The sequence below is a fragment of the Myotis daubentonii genome, chromosome 9 (genome assembly GCF_963259705.1).
Source record: "Myotis daubentonii chromosome 9, mMyoDau2.1, whole genome shotgun sequence".
Lineage (NCBI taxonomy): Eukaryota > Metazoa > Chordata > Mammalia > Chiroptera > Vespertilionidae > Myotis > Myotis daubentonii.
Window position 1 is genome coordinate 33337929 of NC_081848.1, and position 13654 is coordinate 33351582.

General features: G+C 42.2%; 1 protein-coding gene across 11 annotated transcripts in view; it reads left to right on the plus strand.

The window, feature by feature from the left end:
- DLG2 (discs large MAGUK scaffold protein 2) overlaps positions 1-13654 on the plus strand; it is an 884334-nt gene that overhangs the window by 499002 nt on the left and 371678 nt on the right. The gene's annotated exons all lie outside the window — the stretch shown is intronic.

Sequence of the window (13654 nt, forward strand, 5' to 3'; positions counted from 1 at the left end):
GCATGGATTTCCTCCTGGGCCAAAAAGGAGAATAGCATAGGACTCGCCAACTTTCTGGAAAAGTAGCAGGCAAAAGTGTACTGAGAAAACAACCAAAACTTTACTTTTATAGCCTAGATTAGTTTGAAGATCCACTCTGAACACTTGTTGTTAAATACATATATACAGGGTGTCCCCAAAAATGTGTACACACTTTAACAGCTAATAGCTCAATTGATGTTTCTTTCTTTTCAGTTGTAACCCACTGGAATTAATAATGGCAGCCAAAGTGTATATATATTTTGGAGGGACATTCTGTAGGTATTTATTCATATAAAATGGTTCTGAATACAAATCAAATAAAATGGTTGAAGTAGAAGTAATTTTTCATTGCTAGAATATTTAGAAGGGGATACCTCAATATGTGTCTGTAAAGCCCAGAACACTAGAGTTAATGGTATATAATGTGCCCAGCTGGCTATCAAATAGATTATGCGACATCTAATCATTGTCATTGAATGCATAGTGAGAGAGCTGTTTTTCACTTTGCCTAGGCCAGTGGGTCTTTAACAGGTTTCCCATTAAGGTGTTATACCGCTGAGTGTAGGCAATCAGCTGAAATTGGAATTTCATTATTTTTTTTTAAACTCTCCTTCCTAATGTTCTTGTGAAAAGCAACTACACAGGATATTTTTTAAATGAATGTATTTTAAAAGGTCGTGTGTTTATATATTTTTCACCTAAATTGCTATTTGCTTGACATAAAATAAGTGGAAATATTTCAGATTTCCAGTTAATTTGATCCATGGAGACAACAAAGCTGTCTAATTGGGCTTCGACCTAGAATTACTGCTGCTTTTCAAATGATATCTGACTCGTCTATAACCATGCCAGACATAACAAGGCAGAATACCATCCCCATTAGCAGTTCACACTGTTAACTCCTTGTTTCAGATTCAAGTTGACAGATATGGCCCACACCCTAACCTTCCCTTCCTCCTGTCACACCCCTTAAGAGGAAGCTGATGCCCTATTGGGGCAGCTCAGTTGGTTAGGGCATCCTCCTGATATACCAAGATTGTGGGTTCAATCCCTGGTCAGGGAACATACAAGAAGCAGCCAATGAAGGCATCAGTAAGTGAAACAACAGCTCTCTCTCTCTCTCTCTCTCTCTCTCTCTCTCTCTCTCTCTCTCTCATCAATCTTTAAAAAAAAAAAAAAAAAGAAGAAGATAGACTAAAAAAGGGATAATCCCATAACAATAAACAAATTGGGAGGAGGCTCAAAGGCCAAAAGATTTCATCACATTTGATTGCAGAAAACAGACAGAAGGTATAGATTGATGAAACAGAACAAAGTAGCCCCAGTCTTAGATCACCTATGGAGCCAGGGCCATGTGCTGTCCAACTCCATCTCCTAAAACTGTGTTTCCAGGGAGGCTATCCACAAAAAGGCCTGCCACGGTGCAGCAGCAATGTACAGAGGTGCCTGTAGCTTAGGAGGGAGAGGATCTGCCCACAGCTCAGGAGGGACCAGATCTGCCCAGCAGAACCCAGGAAACTCAGAGACTTCAGAATAGTGACAGCAGATGGGATTAGGAGCAGAGTCTGAGAATAGGACTGAAGATGCACCCCCCCCCGCCCCCAGGATATACTCCCCTGCACTCAGAGCAGCTGCCAGGCAAGCACTTACCACCAGACAGAAAACAACGACTCTTTTCTAAAGTCATGTCATTTCTTATGAGGAACTCAGATAAGCTAGTTCATGTGTCATCCACACAGCAAAGCCCTTTATAGTGTGTGCCAGCAACGAGGACAGTTTCAGGATTGCTCACCTAACCTGAAGCCTTTCAGTGAAAAAGCCTTACTCTGGCTTTTAGTTGAAACATCCCTATAGTCTTTCTACTACTTCATTCTTAAATATGAACAGATAGCCACAAGTTACCAAGTATTTTAACAAAACCAGCAAAATAACAGAAATAAGATTAAAACACACATGCACAGAAAAAAAAATAATATTCTCAAAGAAATGAAGGTAATTCTGGGAACAAAATAGAATTGAAAGAAATACTCTAGTATAAGCATATTTTTAGAAATATGGAGATAACCACTAGACTTAAAACTGAAATGGTTAAAAATTATTGCCTCTGGGAAGCCAGGTAGTATTCTCAGGGGAGATGACACAAATTGAATGTTGAGGAATGTATTTAGAATTAGGCAGAGATTTACAAAAAGAGAAAATCATGTACAGAAACCTAGAAGTACGTGGCTAACACTGCAAAAATGAACAAGGACCCAAATAACTACTCAAATAACTTTCATCTGGGCAAGGGCCTACACTTTGTTCTTTCTTACCTTAGGAGATCATTTCAGCAACAACATAGAGGCTGAATTTTCTAAAAATAAAAAATAGCATTTTCATGTCAATAAAACTAGCTGTCCTGGAAGGTATTGACCATCCTTTACAAGGAGCACTTAACAAGAGCTTAGATGGCCATCTGAATGAATATTACAGAAGGAATTCTTTAAGCAGTGGATATCTAATTGACCCCAAACAAAAGTCTTTCCCAAATCCAGAAGCCTGTGTGTATCCAAAGGAGAACTAAAAAGTGGTCTTGGCTATAACCAAATATGTCTAAGGGAACCAACCCATCCTCTCATGTGAACTGGTCTGTGATGAGATCATTGTCATTCTTCCTTGGAGGGACAGTCTAACTCTATAGGAATAGTCATTTATACCCACTCCTTGACACAAGGGGCCCCTTATTCTCCACTCTAGGACCACCCCACGCTCCTGAGACCATGGTACCATTGGGGCCAGAGAGCCTCTTGTGTTCCCACGTTGGGCATGAGCAGGTGTCAAGGAACATTCTGGGAACAGGACCTTGACTGGAATCATTGGCTCTCTTTTTCTCTACCCCAACTGCTCTGCCCTTGGTGGAAGAAGCTTTCTTATAGTTCCCAGGATGATGCTGACTTAAAATATTCAGTCTTCTTAGTCCAAGTGCCCAGATACCTGTCCCAAAATACACAGTCACTATAGAGAGTGGAAGCATCATTGACCTGAGAATCAATAGGCCTGGGTTCAAGTCAGGCACCTATTACTGTACTAGAGGCCCGGTGCACAAAATTCATTCACGGGGGGGGGGGGGGGGGTATGTGTGTCCCTCCGCCCAGCCTGCACCCTCTCTAATCTGGGACCCCTCGAGGGATGTCCAACTGCCCATTTAGGCCCAATCCCAGTGGGCCTGATCACCCCCAACTGCCCTCCCCTGCCAGCCCGATTGCCCCTAACTGTCCTCCCCTGCTGGCCTTGTCACCCCCAACTGCTCTCCCCTGCATGCCTGGTCCCCCCCAACTGCCCTCCCTTGCAGGCCTGATCGCCCACAACTGCCCTCCCCTCCCCCCCCCCCCAGCCATCTTGTCTCTACATGTGGGCGGCCATCTTGTGTGTTGGAGTGATGGTCAATTTGCATATTGCCACTTTATTAGATAAGATAATTTGTGAACAGTTACCTCACATACAGAGTGATGAGATTCAATTAAATAAACAGTGTCTTCAATTCCTTCCAACTCTAGCATTTTATAGGTTTGTGAATTTTGAAACTATAAAAGTTTGGCTACTGGGCTTATAGGAATATTTCCAGATATGGAGCCTAAAGGACCATGGGCTCTAGACAGCTGGCTCTTAGGAGAAGTTGGCTTGAGTTATCTCTACCCATATACAGACCCAGCCAACTTTCAGGATTTGTAATCCCTGTGAATGCTCAACTTCTTCCAACACACTTCCTCTCCCTGACCTTTAAAAGCTGTGCTAAGCAGTATTTCCCATAGTGACTGAGGAGGCCTGGAATCCTGAGAAATATACTGAACTACTTTCAGACTCAAAAGAGAAACTTTATTCAGGTTATCAGTAGCTGGGGTCACTGATAAAAAATCTGAGCCTTTGTTAACCATGAAAATATAAGTGACCTCATTGAAATAGAGGACCAAGCTAGGTTAAATGGAGAGGATTTCTGTGTATCTTTAGACTGTCTTAAAATGATACATGTAGTTGTCACCTTCTTCTTTATTTTGCTCTCCTGCCAGCTAAAGAGCTTTTTGGGGGAGAATATAGGAAAATTAAGGAGACAAGTAACTAGTTGGCTTTAGAACTGTTTAAAAGAAATCAACCCTTCTTCTATCCCTCCAATTTTTTTTTTTTTTGCTTGTGATTTATAGTTCAATAAAGACAGACCAGCCTCTTGTGTAGAGCTCAGCCTTTCTTCTGTAGCCAGATCACGTGCTGATGGATCCTAGCTACTTTGAAGGACTACAGGTGTTTACATACCCCTCTTTCATCCCAGGATGGAAGAGGGATCTTCAGAGCTCAAACCTCAGAGGACTCAGCAGATATCCCCAGATCATCTATTTCCCCCAGTTCACCATCATGAGTTTGCTTCCCATTTCTCCTCATGTCCCTGCAGTCTCCACCTCTGCTCCTGGTGGAGCTGTCAGCTCATTTTTCTTAGCCCCATTTCCCTTGGCCTACTGCTGCTTTTTTCTATTTCCTTACTCTATAAGACATCCTTTTCTAGGCCTCCTAATCTTTCTTCCTTACATGTGTGGAGCTGAAAATATAAAGGGTGTCATGACAGCAAACTGTAAGGATTGCCCCAAATTTATCAGTGTTGATAAAAAGTGCGGAGGCTACAGGGAGCTAGGGTACACTTAAGGGCTACCATACATGTGATCCTAATTCTCTCACGGGGCCTGGATTTCTCATTCCATCTGCTGTTGAAATAACAACTGTGTGTGTTTGTGTGTGTGTGTGTGTGTGTGTTTTAAGTGTCCAATGTCTTGTACAAGACAGATAAAAGTTTTCAAGTTTAAAAATTTAAGTAGAATTCCAAAAAGTATTTTAGGAGATGACTGAGAATCTAGATTTGTAATCTAGATTTATATTTTTTCAGGTAAATACTTTTATAATTCCTTTTAAAAAAGGCTTCCTTAAGTGGTAGAAACTAGGAAAGATATAAAAGAAAGACTATAGATCACTCCATCATGAAAGCAGGTAGTTGACAGACATAAACTTCAAAGTTCAAAAAGGATGTTTTCTGTATTCAAATGCTAAAAATTAAACATTGAATATTACATATTGAATAGTAGTTGACATGTTGTGTTTTATGGGGATCTCGTGTGGTTCTGATGACAGTTATTATTGTTGCATATTGGGCACATTATCCCATTTTATGGATGAGGACACTGAGGCTTAGAGAAGTACCTGATGCCTCAGGTCACCCAGCCAGTAAGTGGAAGAATTTGTATTTAAACCCACATTTCTAAATCACTACCTCCTACCTTCTCCTTCCTCCTCAGAAATATATGTGTTTTGTTATTACAAGTTGGCCAATTTGGTGGCCAAAGGAAGACATTGAAATACAATGTGGAGGTCAGTGTGATTTACAGAATTTAGGAGGTTTCTGTTATTATAGTCATTGTCAAAAATTCAGTTTCATATAGGAGTGCTAGATAACAAAATTAGAATGGCCACCTAATGTAACTTCACTGACCTTGAAATGTGCTGAATTAGAAGCAGCAAAGGAATGATTTTTTAAAAAAATATTGTTATTGATTTCAGCGAGGAAAGGAGAGGTACAGAAAGATAGAAACATCAATGATGAGAGAGAATCATAGATAGGCTGCCTTCTGCACACCACACACTGGGGTTTGAAACTGCAACGGGGCATTGGCCCTGACCGGAATCGAACTGAGATCTCCTGGTTCATAGATTGATGCTCAACCACTGAGCCACGCTGGCCAGGAACAAAGGAATCATATTTCCACACTTTGTGCATTTGTTTTATCCTGGAGGACTAGGAAGACACCCCGAGGATGGGTCAGGAGTCTGCTTGTCCAGAGCTGCTGGGCTCTCTTTCGTGGTGGCCTTGCACACTAAGGCTCAACATCTCGCAGCTGGAGTTTATCTTAGGATGCCACAGAATTCTGGGGAACTTAGTTTAGGATTGTTTTTAATAAGTAGTCCTTATTTTCTGTGCGTAGTTCAATGCCAACATAATTACTTATCATCACCTTGCATATCTTCCTTGGCAACCTTTTGTTTTTTAATAAATAGGTCTAATAAAGAACTCAAAGTAAATTATAAGTAAACTACCTCCTCATCCTATCTAATAAAAGAGAAACATGGTAATTGGCGTACGACTGCTACCCTTCCCATTGGCTAATCAGGGCAATATGCAAATTAACTGTCAGCCAAGATGGCGGCCGGCATCCAGGCAGCTTGAAACTAACATGAGGCTTTTAAATAAAACTCCATAAAACTCCAACGTTCCCCGCCTGCCGCTGCAGGCCTCTGAGCTGCAAGCAACTATGTAACAAACATAGAAGCTAAACAAAACCCCAGAAACCTGCCGGGCTTCAGCCAGCAGAATCGCAACATTGTAAGCAAAGGCCAGAAACCTACTTTCAGCAGCGGAGGTCTAAGAGCTGGAGCCAAGCCTCAAAGCTAAAGCTGGCCCAGAATTAAAAAAAAGAAAGAAAGAAAGAAAGAAAGGAGCGGTTGGGAGCTTCAGTCCCCCCAGCCTGAAAACAGCCCTCAGCCCCTCACCCAGACTGGCCAGGCACCCCAGTGGGGACCCCCACCCTGAAGGATGTGTGACCAGCTGCAAACAGCCATCATCCCCTCACCCAGGCTGTCCAGGCACCCCAGTGGGGACCCCCACCTTGATCCAGGACACCCTTCAGGGCAAACCAGCCGGCACCCACCCATGCACCAGGCCTCTACCCTATATAGTAAAAGGGTAATATGCCTCCCAGCACTGGGATCAGCGGAGCTGCGAGGCCTCCCGGCACCGAGATCAGCTTGACAGGGGGCAGCACCCAAACCCCCTGATCGGCCCTGCTCTGTGTGTGACAGGGTGGGGCGCCCCAACCCCCGCCCCCACAGGCCCTGCTCTGTGTGTGACTGGGTAGAGCCATAACCTCCCCATCGGCCCTGCCCTGAGTGTGAGAGTGGCGGCACCCCAACCGCCTGATGGGCCCTGCTCTGTGCATGACACGAGGTGGCGCTGTGACAGGGGGCTGCGCCCCAACCCCCTGATTGGCCCTGCTCTGTGAGTGACAGGGGGAAATGCCCCAACCCCCTGACTGGCCCTGCTCTGTGCATGACAGGAGGTGGCGCTGCAACCTCCCCATCGACCCTGCCTTGAGTGTGACAAGGGATGGTGCCCCAACCCCCCAATCGGCCCTACCCTGAGCGTGACTGAGGGTGGAATCACAACCTCCCAATCGCCCTGCTCTGTGTATGACAGGGGGCGGCGCCCCAACTCCCCAATCGGCCCTGCTCTGAGCCCGACCAGGGGCTGCACCTAGGGATTGGGCCTGTCCTCTGCCACCCGGGAGCAGGCCTAAGCCAGCAGTTCGTTATCTCCCGAGGGATCCCAGACTGCGAGAGGGCACAGGCCGGGCTGAGGGGCCCCCCCTCTCCCCTGAGTGCACAAATTTTTGTGTACCGGGCCTCTACTTAGTATATAATTATACATGCCAGAAAAAAGTTTCCTGCAGAACATTCAACTAGAAAATTGCTCCTCTTCATTAATACTCATAATTATTAATGTTAATACTACTATGATCACCTATGGTGTTGATTGAGATGGCATTAAAGAGCTAGTTAATATACTGAATGATCCGAGGAGGAATTTAAAAAATACTCAGTCAAAAGTTTGTTAGGCTAGTAAAAATGAATACATGTAATTCCATGACAAGGTTTCGTTGCCCAAACTGTCAGAAAGATTTATTAATTACAAGCCACCTAATTATAGTCCTAGCACCAACTTCCTCTTTATAGTTGCATCATTATTCCTCTTTGAATACTGCCCTTTTCCTAGTATCTTTCTAGTATGATGGCTGCCCTTGCTGACTTCAGTCTGTTTATGACCAATCAATAAATTCAATTGGCAAATATAATGATGAGCCTTGCAGATACTAACCCTGCCCTCAGTCTGGTGGGAAGAAGCAGACATTAATCAATAACCAAACAAGCCAATGTAAATCTCTGTGCCAAATGCTGTGTAAAAGTGGCCTGTGGTGCCCTCAGTGCCTGTCATAGGGAATTTGACCTTGCCGGGAAGCTCAGAGAGGTCATGGAAGTCTCCGAACGATGAGTGGGTTAACTAGGCAAAGACAAAGGGCTAGCAGCGTCTGCACAAGCAATGATTACAAATCTGTCTGAGTGTTTTCCTGAGCTGAGCACAGTCTAGAACAGCATGCATTCAGTAGAGCTTGGCATTTAGAAATTTATAATGAGGAGGCTGACTCATGGTTGACTGTCTCCTCCAGAGAGGCTTTCTGATGAAGACTTCCAGTTGCTTATCAAAACTATGATCTCTGCAGATGCAGTTTTCTAAACCCCATCTCTGGTGTTCCATTGTTGATTTGTTTTCTCGGTGCTTGTTTGCTTGTCATCTGCCTGTGAGGCAGAACTCCACGATCTTTCTGGCCACTAACTATTGCTTCCAACCCGATCCTTCTCTCCCAACACCTTTCCCTGGCCCCGCTTATTTTGTCTCTTTCCCCTCTCTCCTCCCTTCTCTCCATAAATTTCCCCTTCCTCCTTCTGCTTTTCTTTTAGTTTTTGTTCTATATTCATTTCCTTTTTTTCCGTTTTTTATTCTTCTCCTCTGTTGTTGTTCACCCTGAAGGTACTAGGCTTATGTTTGTACAGTGAGGTACTATTTAGAGAGGCATCTCATAGACATTTTTCTATCTGAGCCCGGTAACAATTTTGTAAAGGAGGCTGGGTAAGAATCATTTATACTGTTTACAGGTGTGTTGGAAGGTTAAGTGGGTTCCCAGGATCATGTATCTAAAGAAGGGGAGGAGCCTTGACAGCAACCCAGATATGTTAATCCCAGCCCCATCCTCTCACCACTAGACCATCCTGTTTCAACAGAAATGTAGAAGACATTCCAACCACGTCTTTTAGTCTGACTGACTGAGCAGGTCCTTCACTGTCCTGTCTTTATTATTCACAAAGATATGAGTCTAGACAGAAGTTGTGGTCAGAGGGTTTTCCTGTTGCTCATTCATCATATAAATTGAAACAGCCTCAGTCTCATCTGATGAATATTTACTGGAGATTGCATTTGACCTTGAACTGAACCCCTTATAAATAATGACTTTCATTTTAGTTTTACCTTGCTGGGCTGTGACCTGGGAGGTGGTGTGGCTGTGGGGAGCAAGGAATGACGAGGAATGCTTTGGGTATCATTTGTCAGCCTTCATTAGATTACTCATCTTGAGATATCCAAACTGAATCTGGTGTTTTGCTCTGCACGTATTGCTAATCCCTCCGAGACCCTCAAATTCCATTAGGACTTCTGTTTACTTCCTTCTCCTGCCCAATTATAAGAGAGTTTAAAGAAAGAGCACATCCATATCCTAAGCCTTAGGCCAGATGCCCATCTATTACCAGAAAAGCAGCCAGGGGTCTTTATCCTTTATTTAATCTCTCTGCTGATGTTCAGTCCTGGTAAATATTTACTCCACTGGTGTATGCTTTTAAGATGTCAGTCAGCAACTTTTACTGACTGATGGATGACAGTTGGTAGAGGCTCCTGCTTGTTACAAAGAAAATCAGACTGTTTAAGGAGAATTGTGGAGGAGACAAGCACCATCATTCATTCATTCATTCATTCATTCAATGATTGACTTGGTTGATTAACCTCATATTCATTCTTTTGTTCACCTAAGCATTTTCTGAATGTTCAGTACATGCCAGGCACTCAACTGAGACATTTGAGAAAATCAAGAAATAAAAAGCCCAAACCTGCCCTTGAGGAGTGCAGAGTCTATGGGGGTGACAGAATGTTGAGAATTGCAGTAACTCACCGAGCTTACATGTGCATAAGTTCAGAACAAAAGAATAGCATCCGATATGGGAAAAACTAGTAGCACTATTCAGGTGCAGGTTCAGTGATTTTTACCAAATGACTACCAAACCCGAAGGGAGAGAGCGCCCTCTTGAGACAGAAAGTTCCCTGTTCAAGTGGGCTGGTACCGAGAGTTGGAAAATTTTCTTGTAAGCACAGGTCTGTAAAAACTATGAAGTTTATCTCTTACCCTGCTGTAGTTTGACAGTCTGTTCGAGGCAGCTCTGCCTCTGTATCTATTTTTGTTCATAAGTTTATAATGGTCTTTACCAAAGGACTTGTATGCATGCATATAAGCATAACCAATGGACACAAGACACTGAGGGGTAGGGGAGGCCAGGGGATTGTCAAGGGCGGGGGGGGGGGGGGGGGGAAAGGAGACATATGTAATACTCTTTGTAATACTTTAAGCAATAAAAAAAAATAAAAAAAAAACTACTAAGTTTAGAAGAGAGCCTTGCTTTTCACAGCCTATTTATTTTGCAAATGAGGAATTCTCCTGTGGTCAAGCATTAATTATGTACATTGATGGGAAATTGCATTTCATTGTCAATGTTGCATGACATTAAAATGTGTAAATATTTCTTTCCTTATGGTGCTTATTCTATACCCCAGAAATCCCTGTTTGTTCTCAAGCCCCTCTCCTTGGTATAGCAGCCTGGTATAATTTAAAGAAAATTGTATTTTGATTCATGTCTGCCTTCATTCAAATGCTGCTCTTACTAGCTGTTTCACCTTGAGCTGTTACTGAACCTCTTTAAGCTACTGTTTCATCTAGAAAGTAGAGATTAATATCTATTTCATAAGATTGTTTTAAGAATTTATTTTTTTCAATGTGTAAATATTCTAGCACAGCTCTTTTAAACACTAGGTACTCAGTAGGGGTTAGTTCTCTCTTTTTTCACTCCCTATCCCATCTGTGCCTTTCCTTTCTGATATTCTAGAACTTCTTCCCTCTTCCCCCATACCAGGAGTCAATAGACAAAATCTTCATTAATCATCCTTTTAACAAACATTTCCTGTGCATCTCTCAGTTGCCCTCAAGGAGATAAGTTAGTAATGTGAAAGACAGCACATTATAGAGAAGCAAAGGAGAGGAAGAGAGTGTGCTCCATTTAGAAAAAGATACAATAGTCCACACTCCTTTCTAAACCCCCCAAAATGCATTTCTTATGATAGATTTTCAGAAAAAGTAGCATATGCAAAAAGGATACTTTGGGGCAAAGTGTCACCTCATCCACTTCCTTATTTTATACATGGCAGAATAAGTCCAGGGTCCATACACGTGTGTGCCAGCTCACATACCTGCACACATATATGTTCCTTCCATACCCTTGGTCTCCAGTGATTCCCATTAGTAAAGGAAAAAACTCATAGACACTGACAACAGTATGGTGATTACTAGAGGGAAAGATGGCAGGGGAGGTCGAAGAGGATAACGGGGAGATCAATGGTGATGGAAGGAGACTTGGGGTGGTGAACACACAATACAATATACAGATGATGTATTACAGAATTGTACACCTAAAACCTATATCATTTTATTAACCAATGTGACCCAAATATATTCAATTTTAAAAAGGGTTTATAGGAAACTGGTACATGCATATCCCCAGGGTCCCTTCTGGGTTGCATATAACAGATCAAATCTCTGCTGCACAACCTAGTGCTTGTTGTTTTCTACTAGTTTCATATATAAGGGTGTCTCTCACTTACTAGGCACAAAAGTAATCCTAAGGGTAGCTCCTAGGTTTCATTCTATTGTGTGATTATGAAGCAATCTCCCGAACACAGGCTATGTTTAACAAATGGTGGTTTGTTCACGTCCCTTCTAGTATGACCCTAGGAATAGGAGGTTCATTTTCACTGTGACTGATTTTCTTCGCTATTAATCATTTTTATAGTGAAGTACATAAGCCAAATGATCATTATTCTTTTTCCCTACAGTTGTATAAGGTAGTGAAAGCAGCAAAGATTTTTGTAGGCAATTAGGAGTAACTATGAATTCTTCTGCCACCACTTTGATTGATCTCAGACAAGAAACAACTCATTTTTCAAGCATCTTTTTTCTTATTTTTAAATGAGGAAAATAATACCTAACTTATAGAATGTCATAGGACTATGTTTAATTAAACAGCCTTAGCTCTTAATAAATGTTGGTGAGTATAATTAAAATTTACACTCATCTTACTAACCCAAATATAAATTAATGTTATGTTCAGGTATGAAAAATACCAAGGCTAATAGTAGTGGTTTCATTCCTAATTTTATTGTGTAGTTCATGGCATATTTAATAGGGTTGAATGTGCTACAGTTTACAAGGCAGTAGGAATGCCAGATCACTGTGTGTGTGTGTGTGTGTGTGTGTGTGTGTGTGTGTGTGTGTGTGTACAAATATATCTGAGCTAACAAATGATTTGGGCACAAGGAAACACTAAATGCTCTATCAACACCTGTCACCCTCGGCAAGGAAGAGAGTCACAGTTATCAAAGATCAAGCCTTGTGTTTGAGGGTGTATATGGCTTTTGAAGAGAAAATTATTATCATTACCTGGACTTGCATATCAGCAAAGGGAGAAACTCTCTGAAGCCAGAGACAGACACGAGATTTTCCAAGGCTACAGCAAAGTCAAGACCAAAATTCAGGCTCATGATTTCCTGGCAAAGACTTATCTCTCTCCAGAGGAGAATGAGAATGAAACAAGAGTCATTGTTTCTCCAGTTCTTTTTTCACCTCCTCATGGCTTATCTGCTTTTATCCTGTAAGACTTAGATGAGGTCACTGGCCCTTCTAGACATATGTGGCCTTCATGGGGAGAGGTAAGAATTATGGATAAGTGATACATCCAAACGCCAAGTAACCCAGATGAAATTGAGCTGTGTTTGTGGCACCACTATGAGTCATACACAGGGTTTATGAGTTAAACAACAGCTATATTCTACTGTCGATGTAAATATACCAGGAGGAAGGAGACAGATTTACTTAGAGCTTTTCCTTGGTGGTTATTTTTTATTTCTTGTTTGTTTGTTTTTATAGGGCTTCTTTTGCCTGGAGAAGGAATAATCACAGGGAAATAGAAGTGATTTTAGCAAAAGATGGTGGGAAGTGATATAAAATATTATAAAGCATCTTGCCCCATATGATGCCGTTCCTATGACATATCCATGAAACCATTTATTGTCTGAAAGCAAGAATTCCTCCCATATTACCAGAAGTAGGGGTCAGGTTTAGCAAGGATCCCAGTTTGTCCTTATGTAGAACAGACCTCACACTCAGCATGTGGACACATGGGGCATTTTTGATGCCCCATCTCTACTCCTCCCAAACCAAATCCTCTCTTCCCTTAGCTCAGTGGTCGGCAAACTCATTAGTCAACAGAGCCAAATATCAACAGTACAACAATTGAAATTTCTTTTGAGAGCCAAATTTTTTAAACTTAAACTGTATAGGTAGGTACATTGTTATTAACTTAATTAGGGTACTCCTAAGCTGGCCTTTGCTAAAAATGTCCTCAATCTGATTGAGGTAGTTCGCTGAGGTCGACCCCTTCCAACTCTCCCATCCACACTCATCTTGTATACTTGTTTCGTCTATCTCCTTTCATTCATCCTCTCTATATGTCCACCCCCTACTTCTTCTAACGCCACTTCTTCAAAATAGATTCTCCCAGGCCGAAAACCAACATCTGCGCATGGGCCACAAAGTTTCAATCGCACTGTATGTGCGTGCCCGCACATGGTATTTTG